The sequence below is a fragment of the Panthera onca genome, chromosome A2, assembly GCF_046562875.1.
Source record: "Panthera onca isolate mPanOnc1 chromosome A2, mPanOnc1 haplotype 2, whole genome shotgun sequence".
In the NCBI taxonomy this organism is placed as follows: Eukaryota; Metazoa; Chordata; class Mammalia; order Carnivora; family Felidae; genus Panthera; species Panthera onca.
The window spans coordinates 83,484,288-83,501,043 of NC_138340.1; the positions used below are offsets into that span (position 1 = coordinate 83,484,288).

Genomic DNA, 16,756 nt, shown 5'->3' on the forward strand with positions numbered 1-16,756 from the left:
GTGTTTTAACAAGCTTCCCCAGTGATTATCAGGCTTGTTAAAGCTTGACAAGCTCTATTTCATATGTACACAAGAGGTTTGCTCTTTTTTGTTCATATTTAACATCTTCCCAGAGATGTTGATCCATCTTTTGTGGGGTGTGAAGTTTATACAATTTAGAGAGTTTTCTTCAGAGGGAGAAAGAAAGAAAGAGAAAGAGAGAGAAAGGAAAAGAGAAAAGGGAAAAAAGGAGGAAAAGAGGAAGAATAATGAAAGAACACAAATTAGAACTTAGTTCTAGCATCTTGGGGAGAATCATGGAAGTGAGGCCCCAAGGCTGACGTTTCATGGATTTTCAGAGAAAATCACGGGTTTTAGTTTCTTATTCACATTCATCTAGTTCCAAGGCCCTTCAAACAGCCCTCCTTTATCTTTCTTCTTCCTCTTCAATTTCCCCCTCTCTACTGAATCTTCCTTATCAGCGTCAAAACAGTCACCTCTGTCCTCCTTAAAACCAGAGTTTTAAAAACAAACAAAATTCTTCAAATAAAAAAGTACAAATAAGCAAAATTTCTTCTTCAAATTTGTCTAAATTTATAGTCTTATTTCTTTCTAATTCATAACTGAAATTTCTTTCTAGTTTAAAACTGCTGAACTTCTTCCACATGTTGGCTACACTATTTCCTTTTTCTCACCTCTGGTTTACTTTCTGAACCACTCTAAAATGACTGAAACTGCTCTCACAAAGAAACATCCTTCTTCCTGCTAAATATGTCTGCATCTTGGTGGATCTTTCAGCAGTATTTGATACTCCCCTTCCCCACACACACTTTACTTCAGAAACATTTTTTAGCACATATTTCCACTGCTTTTATTTTATTTCATTTTATTTTATTTTATTATTTTATTTTATTTTATTTTATTTTATTTTATTTTATTTTTTTAAGTTTATTTACTTATTTATTTTGAGAGAGAGAGAGTGTGTAGAGGAGGGGAAGAGAGGGAGAGAGAGAATCCCAAGCAGGCTCCATGCTGGCAGCAAACAGCCTGATTCAGGGCTCAAACGCACAAACCATGAGATTATGACCTGAGCCAAGATCAAGAGTCAGACGCTTAACCAACTGAGCCACTCAGGCAACCCTATTTTTTTTTTTTTTTAATTTTAGGAAGAGAAAGAGAAAGCATGAGCAGGGAAGAGGGGCTGAAGGAGAGAGGGAGGGAGGGAGGGAGGGAGAGAGAGAGGGAGAAAGAGAGAGAGAATCCTAAGCAGGCTCCATGCTCAGAGTGGTGCCCAATGCAGGGCTTGATCCAATGCCCCTGGGATCATGACTTGAGCTGAAATCAAGAGTTGGACACTCAACCAACTAAGTCACCCAGGCACCCTTTTCAGAACATTTCAAAACATAGTGAAAGGTTTAAAGTGTACATTGATTACACTTATCCCCACCACCTAGATTCTTCAACAATCCTTAATATTTTGCATTTGCTGTGTTATGGGGGTGTGTATTTTGCTTAACAATTGTGTAGGTTAAGTTGTATCAGGACATGCACATCTTCAAATATTTCAGCTTGTACCTTCTAAAAATAATGACATTTTCCTACAAACACCAAGTGCCATTATCACAAGTAAGAAAGTTGACAATAATTTGGTAATATTATCTGCTGGCCAGTACATATTGATATTCCCTTATTGTCTCTAAAATGCCTTTTAGCCATTTGACTCATTGTATGAGCTCATACTCAGGTATTATGCACTGTATTTAATTACATTCTTTTAACTCTTAAATCTTGAATAGTCATTCCATTTTTTCTCCACATAATGACATTAACTTTTTGAAGAGTGTAGGTCAGTTGTCTTTGGAATGGCTCACATTCTAGATTTAGCTGATAGTTTCATTTTGTTCATACATTATTCTTTAATCCCCTATATTTGCTGTAACCTAGGCTCTAGGCTTAATGAGATACAGTTTAAACATTTTCTGGAGAAGATTTCTTTTAGGTGATACAGAATACTTTATACTGTATTCCGGAAGGTCTCTAATGTCAGATGGCCCCACTATTAGTGATGTTAAGTATGATCATTTAGTAATGGTGATGTCTACCAGGTTTTTCTTTCTAAAAGATATATATTGTACATGTATTAAAATAAAATAAAAAATATATTTTTATTTAGAATATATTTAATTATATTTATATAAATATAAATAAAATATATATAATATATTTAGATTTAACTTATGTTTACAATATATTTGATTATACATGATACATATTATAGATGTAATATATATTTATAACCTAAACATATTAAATAAAAATATATATTAATATATAAAATATCCTTATTGCAATTAGTAATCAACTAGTGGAGTAATATTTTGGTGCACGTGCAAGGAGTCTTTCACCTATGGTATTAGCATTCATTATTGAGCCCTGGCTTGAGTCAGTATTTTACTGGGATTGCAGAATGGTCCCTCTCTTCTTTTTGAAAAGCTTCCTACCTGTGGCATCGGTGATATCACAAGATGTTCATCTTCCATTCTGTTCCCTTTTCCAAACTCCTTTGCTTTGTCCCTCCTATTATGTGGGTATTCTTCAGGGATCTTTCTATAAGTTGGACAAATTTCACACAATTATGGTTCTTGAGAAAGGGAAATTTGGAGAGTGCATTTTAATATAGAGAATTAGAATAAATGACTCTTTTTAGTTTATTTCAGCATCCAGGGCAAGAAGCAACTGGCTTCCAAAATTTAATCAACCATAGGATTAATACTTTGCAATATGATAGTTCTAAATATTCAAATACATAGTTTTTTTGTTTTGTTTTGTTTTTTAGGATTGCTTGTACTGACATGAAGACTTTTTAAAAAATTTTTAATGTTTATTTTATTTTTTGCAAAAGAGAGACAGAGCACAAGCAGGGAGGGGCAGAGAGAAAGAGAGAGAGAGAGAGCCAGAATCCAAAGCAGGCTCCAGGCTCTGAGCTGTCAGCAGAGTCTGACGTGGAGCTCAAACCAACAAACTGTGAGATCATGACCTGAGTCAAAGTCAGAAGCTTAACCAACTGAGCCACCCAGGCTCCCCTGGCATGAAGACTTTTAAGTAGCATTTAACTTTTGTATCAGTATAGTCTCACTAGCAGAGCGGGAACCGTCTTTGTCTTGTTCATAGCCACACATTCAGCACCAAAGCTGGCCTAGACGACCTTCAATAATGTGTCTGAATACTTTGCTGAAGTTTCCCTAAAGGGGGTACTTTATATTTTCTTATTTCCATGTGCTCAAAAAGTTTGTCAAAAAAATCATACAGCAGTTTATTGGACTTATAACTAAATCTAAAGATTAACACTCATAGCTAAACTAACAGCCACATCAACAGAAAAACATACTGAAGACCTGTAATTGTTAAATTCAATAAAAATTTTGCAGAAAGGGTGATTATTCCTTTTTCTTTTTTTTTTTAATTTTAAATTTGTACTTTCAGCCCCCAGAAGTCATTCCATCAATACTCTATTATATCCCTGTTTTCATTAAATTATACATGGTCATTTCAATTAGTGCTTATTTGAAATTCAATTTCCCTTAACTGGGGGAGTAATAACTAAGATATGACTATATTTTACATAGAATTTATATAACCACGGTGTTTCCAAGAATAATTACTTTTTAAATGGTGACTATATGGTACCATAAGTTCCCAGATTAATATAAGTAAGCATATTTTATAGAGATTACAATTATATGTATTATATATGTTAGATATTAAGTTATCCAAAATATTTGATTATCCACAACAACTGCTTCTTAAACTTCCAGGCAAGTGGGGGATTTAATGTTCATTGTTATAAATGCATACAATTATTGCTAACTATTTCATAGCTCACTTAATTCAATAACCCTTGTCTGAAAAGAACAACCATGAGTGTAAAAAAATCCCACTGAGATTTTTTAAATTGCATTACTTAGAATATATACAGATCTATCAGCAGATTCACTGGTTTAAGAGGTTTTGCAGGAATGTTTTGAGCCATTCGATCCTTAATTAAAATAAAACTCCATGAAAGAAAATGAGTGTTACTTAAAATGAGAGTATAGAGTGCACTCATTCCATTAGCCATTGTTCTTATATCTAACATTTAAATTGTGATTACAAAACAATCACTTAAAATTCATTTCACGGGGCACTCCTTCACAATGTACATCATAAACCATCATAAGTTTTACGTTTGTTTTTAAAGAGTAAAATCAACCACTTATTTGGTACAATTAGAGGGTGTATTCGTTTGATAGGGCTTCCACAAACAACTACCACAAACTGGGTCACTGAGTTTGTGAAGGCCAGAAGCCTGAAAGCAAGATGCTAGCAGGGCCATGCTCCCTCAGAAGGCACTGGAGAAGGACCTGTTTAGACTTCTCTAGCTTCTGGTAATTCCTTGGCTTATAGCAGTATTAACTCCAACCTTCAAATGGCATTCTGTGTGTGTGTGTGTGTCTCTGTATCCAAACTGTCCCTTTTTTATAAGGACAGCAGTCATACTTACTTAAGGGTCCACCCTACCCCAAACAGTAAAAGGTTTGGTGCTTAAACAGCTGCTACATGGTTTAGAGGTAGAAACTGTAATTGTTATAGATTCCCAGGAAGCATGTGCATGATGAAGGCCTAATGCTCTAAGAGCACACTAAGGTGTGAGAGGACCACAGGGCACACCTGTCAAAAGTTTAACTTGTGACAGAGTGATTAAGTTAACCCACAAAAACCAATATGCAAGACTAGCTGAGGTAAATCTGAAAATTTAGAGTGAAGAAAAAGGAACTTACTTGTCCTGCAAGACAGTAAAGCATATTATAAAACTAAAATAATTAAAACATAATAATAATATATAAAAATCAACAGTAATGGAACAAACTTTGTACTTATTTGCCATACAAAAAATAACAACTCTGTAAGATATGGTACAGATCACAAAACAAGGAATTAGTAAATTATGTTTTCCAGACAATGGGTAAATCCATTAATAAATTTTTCAAACCTATTTTGTGGACCACAGTCATTTTTTTTTAGTTTTAGTTGAAATAATACAGAATGAAATGGGATGGGATGGGATGGGATGATATAGAATAGAATAGCTCATAATTCCAGTACTAACATGAAGGATAAAAATTATTTTGACACTTTTACTTCAGTTATAAGTTTCTATGCATGTTGTGTGTTTTTGATAGTGACGTAAAATGTACTTATTTTTAATATAGTTGTAACAAAAAGAGTCTGCTTCTCCAATAAATAATTTGGGGTAATTATTTGGAAAAATATATTTTTATATTCTTAGTTTCTAAAAACTAACAAAATAAAATATAGACAGATTTAAGAATTTTTAAAAGAAATCACTACAATACATATAGATGAACATGTATGTAATCTCTGACTAAGAACTTTATAAGGGTAAAAGTCAAAAAAGAAATTATAAAAAAAAGTTTGAATTCACAGACACAAAAAATGTATAGTTCAGAAAAAAATCAAAATTGAAGAGAATGTAACAAACTGGGAAAAATAATTGCAAGACCACCAACAAAAGGAAAATATCCTTAATGTATAAAGAAGAATTAGAAATCAATAAGAAAAGGGGTGCCTGGGTGGCACAGTCGGTTGCGTGTCTGACTTTGGCTCAGGTCACAATCTCAGGATGCCTGGGTTCAAGCCCCATGTTGGGGCTCAGAGGTTGGAGCCCACTTCGGCTTCTGTGTCTCCCTCTCTCTCTGCCCCTCCCCTGCTCTCTCTCTCTCTCTCTCTCTCTCAAAACTAAATAAACATTTAAAAAAATTTTAAAAAATACATTAATACAGAAAAGCACTGATTCTATAAGACATAGATAACTTACAGAAAAAAGACATATAACTGACTTAAAAAATGTTTACTTTCACTCAATAACCAAACAAATAATCAAAAAATTAGGCAACAGTGAAATATTCTCTTCCTTATCAAATTTTGCAAGGACTGTTGAAAAAGATATAAGAAATACCTAAGGCAGAATAAAGTGATGCACATTATTTTGAACTCCAATTTGGTAATATGGCAAAAAACCTTCAAAAGTTATGTATCTTTGGCCAAATAATTCCATTTTGTGGTTTCTCCCAGAAAAATAGTTTGAAATATGCAACAGTTAAGAAATATCGTTCAGTAATTCATCTTCTCGTTGCTTGTAACGGCGCTAATTATATGCTCCATATGCCAAATAAGTGGAGAAACCTACAGTAGATGCACATTTTCATTTGAATACTTTTTTAATGGAATAGAAAAGGCTGTATTCTATATGTGAGATCATCTGAATCAAATTTTATTATTTATGGAGGAAAAAATGATTATGAGAAAAATTATACTATTAAGTGGTTTTCTTTGAATTGAGAGATCGTGGGTAATTTTAATTTTCTTCCTTATGTCTATTCATTCATATAACTTAAATAAGTATATATCTCTTCTTTAATGCTAAAGGCAATTCAGTTAATCTTAAAACAACAATGTCTTTGTTTCTCCCTTCCATGTTGCTTTAGTACTGGGTCTCCAAGGATTTCCATAAATAAGGAATGCCTGGAGGTGCTGTAAACTGTTCTTTTAAGTACAATTAAGCATACTTTTAGTCACTTTGTCTTTCAGGGTTTTGTGTGTGTGTGTGTGTGTCTTAATATAAAGCTTGGATAGAGTATTCACTTCAGTATTTTTTTAAATTTTTTTTACATTTATTTTTTTTTTAAGACATAGAAAGACAGAGCACAAGTTGGGGAGGGGCAGAGAGAGAAAGAGACACAGAATGCAAAGCACGCTCCAGGCTCTGAGCTGTCAGCACAGAGCCCAACGCGGGGCTCGAACTCACGAGTTGTGAGATCATGACCTGAGCTGAAGTCGGATGCTCAACCGACTGAGCCACCCAGGCACCCTTCAGTATTTTAATTTATTGCCTTCTCACCTGTTAAAAAGCAAAACTTGAAGGAGCTAACACCGAACTGCTAATAGCCTTCTATTAAACATGAATTAATGAGTTAATTCTCGAAAAGATAACAAAGCATACTAGGTAAATCTAAAAGTCATCCCTTCTGTATTACGATAAGGCATTTCGGTTACTTTTTATTGTGCATGAATGTGGGGGATGTGGTGATGCCCCACTCAAACGTCCCTTTAAGGAAGGACTTAATGGGGCACCTGAGTGGCTCAGTCAGTTTAAGCATCCAACTCTTGGTTTTGGCTCAGGTCATGACCTCATGGTCCTTGTTGGGCTCCACGCTGAGCCTGCTTGAGATTCTCCCTCCCTCTCCCTCTCTCTCTTTCTCTCTCTCTCTCAAAATAAATAAATAAACTTAAAAAAAAAAAGGTGGATGGGAGGAATTTCTTTCCCAGGAGGGATAGCCTGAGCCTTGCCCATGGTCATGCCCCTTCATGGGAGTGGCCCACATGCACTGGCTCACCCAGGTGGGAGTATGAAGACATCCCCCTCTCAGCCTGATTTAGCAGGATTCTGAAGAACCATTTTAAGTCCAGAGTATCCTGTAGGGTTGGGCCTACACTGCAGTTTGATTTTTTCCCTCTGCCTAGTCTTTCTTCCCTCCCCTCCATTCCACACGTGTTGACCTCAAGACCATACCTTCATAAACCTCTTACAAAGTAGACTCTGTCTTAGAATCACAACCCAATCAGGGACAATAAATTACTACTATAAATATAGGTTGGGCTAGTGGCATCTTGAATATAACTTTGATTTTACTATGTCATAAAAATAAGAATAAAAATGTAGAAATAGAGGTAGAGATACATTAATAGAAAAGCATTCAAAACCAAAGTTAGCTTGAAACATTATAGATTTGCCTTGGACCATTAATCATTAATGGCTATCCATTTATAATTTTATAAAATACCATAATCAGTACTCATGAGAATATGTCTGCAACATATTTGGTAACATTTTAGTTAAATATATATTTTTAAACCACCTTTGTAGTATCAAGATTTGGAGCAGTGTTAACATAATGACTGACACCCTGAATGTGCTAATTTTGCTACCTTTCCTTGACTGCAGTCACGTAGCTGGTTCTGACCCATGGGTTCCTCTGCTCTCTTCCACATGTAGCAATTATGTACATTTAGCAAACTGAATCTTTATTTTGACATGTTTCACAGTGCTTCCTATGATGCTGAATCAGAAAGCAGCTCTTAAAACCTGCTAACTCAACATGCTAGTCTTTGAATTTGAAGCTGTTTGCTGCCCTCTGTAGATAACTAGAGATGAAACTCCAAAGTCCTTAATTAGTAAATATTCACTTTCTCAGAGTTATTTTTGTTGGGCAAATTTAATAGAAAATAGACTAAATGAGATAATTCAATTAAAGAGGAATTAAGAATCTTTCTTTCTTGTAATCTCTTTTGTATTAATACCCTAAATTAAAACTACATGTTTGAAAACAGTGTGGTAAGACAAAAGGAAAATGAAACACATGAACAAACACACACGTACATACAAACTCACATACTAAACACCAGTAATTTTTTTTCTTTTTTGGTTTTTCATCACATATATATATATATATGTATATATACACACACACATACATGTCAGACATATATGTGTATGTCATATATATATGCCACATTTAAAAGTTACTTAATTATAATAGAAAATGCCTTCTGATTAAAAACACAAGCTAGATAATCCATATTCTATGGAAAGTTTAGGTTTATAGAAAAACTGAGTAGAAGGCAGAGATTTCCCTTATATTCCCCATACCCACAAGTTCTATCTTCACATAATACTTTTCCTTGCTTTTTGTATGATGCTCATTGTTGTTTCTAACTTTTGTTTATTGTTGCCATTCATTTGTAAGAAAAGTCACTACTTCAACCACTTTGTTTTGACTTAAACTTATTTCATTGAGCATTTTCTCCTCAGCAAAGGAGTAGAAATTGTGTAGGGGATGTTAAAATGACGGTAATAATGAAAACAAACAGCTGAGTGCTTACCGTGTGCAACTCACTGCAGCACACACTCTGCATATGCTAACTACTTAATCTTTGCAAATATTAAAGTCTCATTTTGTAGAACTTAAAATTTTGTTGAGAATAGTATTACTTGCGGGGGGGGCACCTGCGTGGCTCAGCTGGTTCAATGTCTGACTCTTGATTTTGGCTCAGGTCATGATCTTGTGGTTCATGACATTGAACCCCGCATAGGGCTCAGTGCTGACAGCACAGAACCTGCTTGGGTTTTTCTCTCTCCCTCTCTCTCTGCCCCTCCCCTACTCATGCACATGCATGTTTTCTCTCTCTCTGAAACTAAATAAATAAAAAACTTAAAAAAATACAGAATAGTATTACTTTGAGCTCCATCATCATCTCTTTATTAACACTAATTGTTCTTCTTAGGGCATGAGAAAGGTCAGTTATATTTTGTAAACACCTGTTATTTTGCAGTATGTGGTTTTACTCCCATGAATGTTATCTGTACTTTAGGCTCATCTATGACTTCTTGACTTTTAGGTAGTAGGTTTGAGAATTCTTCCTAAGAGATAATCAATTGCTACATTCATAACTTCTCTCTCTAAATATGAGCTAGCCTTTAATCACTTCTTTAAAGTAGTGGTTATGTCTTCATGAAAATACCATCCTAAAAGTCCTACACTATTGACCTTTACTGCTTCTATTAAATCTCTCTTGTTAGTGTACTTTTTATATCTTGTACTATTTACAAGGAAACTTGACTTTGACTTGACTTTGTCTTTTGGGCTAAGTCTATACTTAGATTATTGCACATAATAATAAATTACAATAATCAGTGGAAACAGGAGATACTAGCACTGATGACATGAATCTAGGAAGATATTGGGTAACACAGAATGAAAAGTTGCATAAGTACAATGGATATTAAGAATAACTGTCTAGACAAAAGATTGGAAAATAGGTTTATATAAATGTAAATATACTAAGAATTACCTTTATAAAGCAAATTCAGTGTACTTAAAAGTATTAGATCCAAACTCTTCCTAAAACTTGGCAACTGAAAGCACTGACATCATGACTCTTTCTTCAAAATAATGTTCATAATAACAGTAAAAGTCCATAAATTGCATTCAACACAAGACAAAGCCTCATTGTTTTTTCTTATGTGACCAACTCAAGGTCTCTACTTAGTAAAGGAACAATATTTTTTTAAAGGAGCTAATTAGTAAATTATTAATTAATTAAACAAATACTTTTTCAAGCCTATTATGTACTAAGTACCATTTTAGGGACTGAGGTTACCTTGACAAACAAAGAAAAATCCCTATTATCATGGTATTGCATTACATCTTATCATGGCATCCTGGTGGAGGAAGAAAGAACAGAAGTGTATAAATAGTTAGAATATCACAATGGAGAAAAGTTAACTGGGGAAGAAGAATGAGTTTGTATTTGTGTGTAGGATTCAAATGTACATTACGATTACCAGGGAAAGGCTCACTAGTAAGACTTGAAAAAGCAAGGGAGTATTTCATGTAAATATCTATATATTAAAATATTTTAATATCATTTACATTTACTTAACATCTTGCGCCTCATTTTTTGGTCTGAAATCACTTTTATTTTCCTTCATTTTTTATTAAAGTGTTATTTATGTACAGTAAAATTCACCATTTTAGGTGAATAATTCTATGTATTTTGATGAACGTACAGTTATGTAACCACCAAAATCAAGATAAAGAACAGGTGCATCACCAAAAATATTATCTTGTACCTCTTTGCTGAAGTGTCTGTTGGAATCTATTTTTAAATAATTAGATTGCTTGTTTTCCTATTACTGAGTTTAGAGATATTTTAAGTATTCTGGATATCAGTCCTTCATCAGGTATATATTTTACAAATATTTTCTCCCAGCTTGACTTTTTATTTTCCTAAAGATCTTTCATGTCATTTAAAATAAAACTAAAATCAGTGACTCAATTTTTACTCCGTATTCAGGATTGCTGCTGTTGTTACAATGGGCAATAGAAATATGCATAAATGTGGACATTTTTAGCATATGATACACTCTTCACAGGAAAAGAGCAGAAGGGGAAGCTCACTTCTTTCTAAGCTATTAGGAAAGATACTTGTAAAGTAGCCATAAAATACAGTAAGTTCTTAATATTTGCAGCTTGAATGCAATTAAAAGGAGGCACTGGTGGCTATTTTGGTTGTATCTAAGACATTCACTTTGCTGTTTAATCTTCAGATATTCTTTTTTTCTTTCCTTTGGGACTTTAAAGAACTAAAGAAAGGGGACTGATATGATTTCTTTTTAAACATTTATTTATTTTCAAGAGACAGATACAGTGTGAGGGGGGATGTGCAGAGAGAGAGGGGGATAGAATCTGAAGCAGGCTTCAGGCTCTGAGCTGTCAGTGCAGAGCCCGAGGCAGGGCTCGAACCCACCAACAGTGAGATCATGACCTGAGCTGAAGTTGGATGCTTAACTGACTGAGCCACCCAGATGCCCCTGATATGATTTAAGATGGAAAAATAAAGGTGCAACTTAGAACCCCTTTTCCTCAAAATATAACAAAATCAACAAAGAAGAGGGAAATACGATAACAAAATTAATAGTTCTTAAGGTATAAGAAGAGTCATGACCAAATGAAATTTAATGGCCTGGAGACTAAAGAAAGAAAGAGGTAACTCTGGAGAGTAGCTCAACACAGCCAAGCTCCTAACTCCACTTTCATTACCACACCTGGAGAAAAGTGTGTGTTATTATATTTAGGTTTACAAGGTAGGGAATTTTAGAAATTGGCACTAGGAAGAAATGGCAAAACTTTGAAGAATGTGTTTGGCATTTTCAGAAAGAGAAGGATCCAAATGAAAAACAAACCCAAGTCCAGTGGTTACTTTCTGGGTGACTAGGATACATACCCCCAATTTAGTAGAATAAAACTTGATAAGGATTCATTAAAAAAAAACAACTAAACTAAAACTTCTGTAATATGAAAAATTTCAAGTATATTTGAGAAAGAGAGAATAGAGAATGAACTACCATGCACCCATGACCCAAAGCTAACAATAATCAACAATGATTGTCAGTATTGCTACTCACTCAACCTTTCTTCATATTTGTGGCTTGCAGAAGGTGGTTACCAAATCAGAGTCATTTTTATGGCCAACAACATGTCTATTACATGGCAGGTATTCAATGGTGTTTGCTAAATGAATCAATTAATCAATGAATGAATCAATGCTCATTTAGACACATCATTCCATTTCCCAGAAAATGAGTCTGTCTTTAAAAATAGATAAATATCATATATGATGAATGAGATAATAGGCAAGTATATGCAAAGTGCCACATAGCATTGGAACATGTTCAAGAAGAGGCATTTTGAAGATAATAAGGCTAACATTATGTATTCTTCTTAAATGAGAGAGAGAATCCAGCTAATGAGAACCTTCTTAAGCCATCAGGGACTGAGAAACTCTGTTGGAAGCTCAATGGTGACAGAATTAAAACGATCAGGCCTAAATTCACAGTGACAACTTACTGCTGAGTCATTAGACTGTACCTTAAAACAAAGTACCGGCACTAACTTAAATATGCCCTTTTACAGAAATGTCAGGTCCAAATTGATGTAATTCTCTTTTTTTTGATGGTGAATTTTCTCATCTTAAAAAGACAGTGGTAACAATAAGCGTGTGCACATACACACATATATACATACACGTATGGACATAGAAGCCAAACATAAACACACATAATAACATCACTTCTATCATTTATTTTCCAAATGCCTCAGAAGCTAGTTCCATTTATCTGGGACAAAACAGATAATCTCCAATATAATTGTGAAAGAATAACGAATACATGATACCAGCATCTCTAAAATGTCAACTGAAACGTGATTTAGTAAACTATTTAGACATTTAGTTTATACCACACTAAACACCTAGTATTTTGAAATATGATGTTCTTAAGAACACTAGTGTTGTTAAAAATTATTGAAGCTATATTTGTTTTAAAGAAGCAGCAGTATCCTCCAAGATAAATGTTAATATTTGGAAATGACTGCAATTAGAATGGAACTTAAGTATCCAGAGGAAAATCTCAGTATCTACTCATGGGACACTGGTGGCATAAATAAGAGTAAGATACAGACTATTAGTGAAGAAAGGACCTGAAAAGAGCTGATTTGAACTATCCTCTTTGATTTTCAACATAATGAATAAAACATTGTAATGACTTTAGGGGCACCTGGGTGACTCAGCTGGTTAAGTGTCTGACTCTTGATATCGGCTCAGGTCAGGATCTCACAGTGAGATTGAGCCCTGCCTTTGCAGGACTCTGTGCTGAGGAATTCTCTCTCTCCCTCCCTCTGTCCCTCCTCAACTTGTGTGCAAGTGCATTCTCTCTCTCAAAATAAATAAGCATTTAAAAAAAAATAAATAAAACATTGTAATGACTTTAAAATTTATATAATTTTAGTTATAAAATTTTAATATAGGCAACAGTATCATTTTAACCTTAATAATGTAATTAATTTTAACCTTCTGTTTCTATTTCAATAAAGCAAAATTTATCAAAGCTTACTTTGCATTTATCCTCAAAAAGTAGTCTGTTGAAGGCGATTTCTATTTCTCTGATGGCACCATCTAGAGTGGAACTATTAAGAAATTATGCCTTTTTTTAAGTTTATTTATTTATTTATTTTATTTATTTATTAAGAGAAAGAGCGCATACTCAAGTCTGTGCACAAAAGTGGGCATAATTATAACAGCAAAATGAAGCAACCCAAATGGGGACACTAATTCTGTAGAATATGTCATGGATAAATGGAGTGTGCTGGGCTGGGAACATCTCCAACAAGCACACCAAAGAACTATATATATATATATATATATATATATATATATATATATATACACACCATCATCTGGTTACTAAAAGAAACAAACTCAAACTTGGTCTTTTATTTACATACAAGTTTGAAAATGAATGAGGGCTGGGGCTGGTCGGGACACCCACCTCTGGGAAGGGAGGGACTGGGGAAAGGTGAAGGAGGCCTTTCCTTTTATATAGCCTTTCTATAACTCTTTTAAGTTTCTAAGACAAAAGGTAAATTAAGCAAAGAAAAGGGGGAAAAAAAGTAAGAAGAGAAGAGAAAAGAGAAGTAAAGAAAAGAAAAGAAAAGAAAAGAAAAGAAAAGAAAAGAAAAGAAAAGAAAAGAAAAACCAGGACAATCCATATAAGTAAAAATACTACCAATTTAAGTATCCATTCTTAGCTTAGGCTCTAAATTTTTTTTTAATGTTTATTCATTTTTGAGAGAGAGAGAGAGAGAGAGAGAGAGAGAGACAGAGTGTGAGCAGCAGAGGGGCAGAGAGAGAGGGAGACACAGAACCAAAGCAAGCTCCAGGTTCTGAGCTTCAACACAGAGCCCTATGCAGGCCTCAAATCCATGTGGGGCTCCAACGCACAAACTTTGAGATCACGACCTGAGCTGAAGTTGGACGCTTAACCAACTGAGCCACCCAGGCATCCCAATTCTTAGCTTAGTCTTTACTCCCTATCCATCTACAATTTATAATTAGCATTGAATCTCCAAGGAACTACACCATATATGGGTATATATGGAATTAGAAGATATGTCTCTAATTCTCTGCAACATTTTTTTTTGTCTGCCACTATTTGTTGGCTGCAGACTTTTTTTTTAGAGAGAGAGAGAGAGACAGAGAGACAGAGCACAAGCAGGGGAGGGGCAGAGAGAGAAGGAGACACAGACTCCAAAGCAGGCTCCAGGCTCTGAGCTGTCAGCACACAGCCTGACACAGGCTTGAACCCACAAACCATTTATGAACTGAGCTGAAGTCAGAAACTTAACCAACTGAGCCACCCAGGCACCCTAATTCTTAGCTTAGTCTTTACTCCCCATCCATCTATAATTTATACTTAGCATTGAATCTCCAAGAATACACCATATGTGAGTATATATGGAATTAGAAGACATGTCTCTAATTCTCTGCAACATTTTTTTTCTCTACAAGTATTTATTGGCCAGACTTTTTTTTTTTTTTTTTTCAACGTTTTTTATTTATTTTTGGGACAGAGAGAGACAGAGCATGAACAGGGGAGGGGCAGAGAGAGAGGGAGACACAGAATCGGAAACAGGCTCCAGGCTCCGAGCCATCAGCCCAGAGCCTGACGCGGGGCTCGAACTCACGGACCGCGAGATCGTGACCTGGCTGAAGTCGGACGCTTAACCGACTGCGCCACCCAGGCGCCCCAGGCCAGACTTTTAAATATTGATTATTCTGGATGTCAAAATAGTTGATAGATCTGAAATGTTTCCTCTGAGTAGAAATAAAAAAAAATCTCCACTTTCCTAACAACTTTAAAAGACTTATGGTTGAAACTATATGACATCAACTGTATAGATCAGAAAATCATTGCAAGTAAATTTGCATGGTTGCGTTTCACAGATACACCCATATCATTAGTCCATTTTATTCCTTCCTACAAAGGATTCTTTAGAGATTACCACTGTTCCATGAAAAAAAAAAAAGTGAAGGACTGGGATTCAGAAAACCTAAATTTCAACAAAGCGATAAAGTCATTCAAAGTGATGTGCATGTTTTTGTTTAACGAATATATAAATAACATTTTAGAAGAAGCTTCTACTGAAAGTATTGTTTGGGGATTGCCACTGCACAAAAAAGAAAGAGAACTGAAAGAGAATTATGGATTAAGATTCATAAAACATCAGTTGTTGTCCCAGGTCTGCTTGCAATTCAGTTTGGGGAAATTCACTTAACTACTTAACCATCTGATTCCTGATTTGTTAAATAATGAGGATATAATATACAACCTCTGAGGTACCTTTCAGATCTAAGAAGGACCAATATTTTAAGTTGTCAGAATTATCACCTTTCTTTTGTAAGGGGTTTATATATTTTAAGTTTAAATAACCAATGGGTGGTTAAAGAACATAAATTAAATATAAATATAAAGAAAAAAATGAAAATAACATATCCTGCTATCTGGCTATAGCCATTACTGGTATGTGGACTTCCAAACTTTTCCATATGTGTGTATAGTATTTAAAACAATAACAAGGCTAGAGAGGAATCAACATGGCAGGGAATTAGGGGACCCGAAGTTCCCTCGTCCCTCACACACAGCAGTTTTGAGGCCAGAAGACTTGGAATTCCAGGAATCCGGGTTACAGAGTGACAGACAGAAAGATCCCAGGGGCCCAAGGGGACAACTTGGCAGGCCATAGGTGCATGATTGCGAATTGAGAGAGATAAAATGGGCAGCATAGGCACAGAGGAGAGGGATCCCCTTCTGTGGAGAGACAAAAGGAAGAGAAAAAAAAAAGACTGTGGAAGTGTAGGATTGTATTTGGACACGATAAAATCCATGGACTGGGAAACAAGCAAGCAAGCAAACAAACAAACAAACAAAAAACAGATAACCAATTTCTAACATGATCAAGGGTAGTAGGTCTTTCTCTAGATTGGGACCTGCCACCCTGAACACGTGCCTGGGAGGGAGGAGGAGCCATTCCCAGGCATCTAGTGTCCACTGAAACTTGGCAGGCCAGAGAAGAGTGGCAGGAAATATTCAATATGCTGACTAGGAATAATATGCAGCCAAGAATCCTTATCCTCCAAGTCTATCATTCAGAATAGGAGAGACAAAGCTTTCCCAGACAAACAAAAACTGAAGGAGTTCACGGCCACTAAACCAGTCCTGCAGGAGATCCTAAATGGGACTCTGTGAGTGGAATGCTGCAAA

The 16,756-nt window shown here is 35.1% G+C and overlaps 1 protein-coding gene across 5 annotated transcripts in view; it reads right to left on the reverse strand.

Moving 5' to 3' along the window:
• The window catches only part of MAGI2 (membrane associated guanylate kinase, WW and PDZ domain containing 2), a 1,340,829-nt gene that overhangs the window by 1,067,193 nt on the left and 256,880 nt on the right, over nucleotides 1-16,756 (reverse strand). The gene's annotated exons all lie outside the window — the stretch shown is intronic.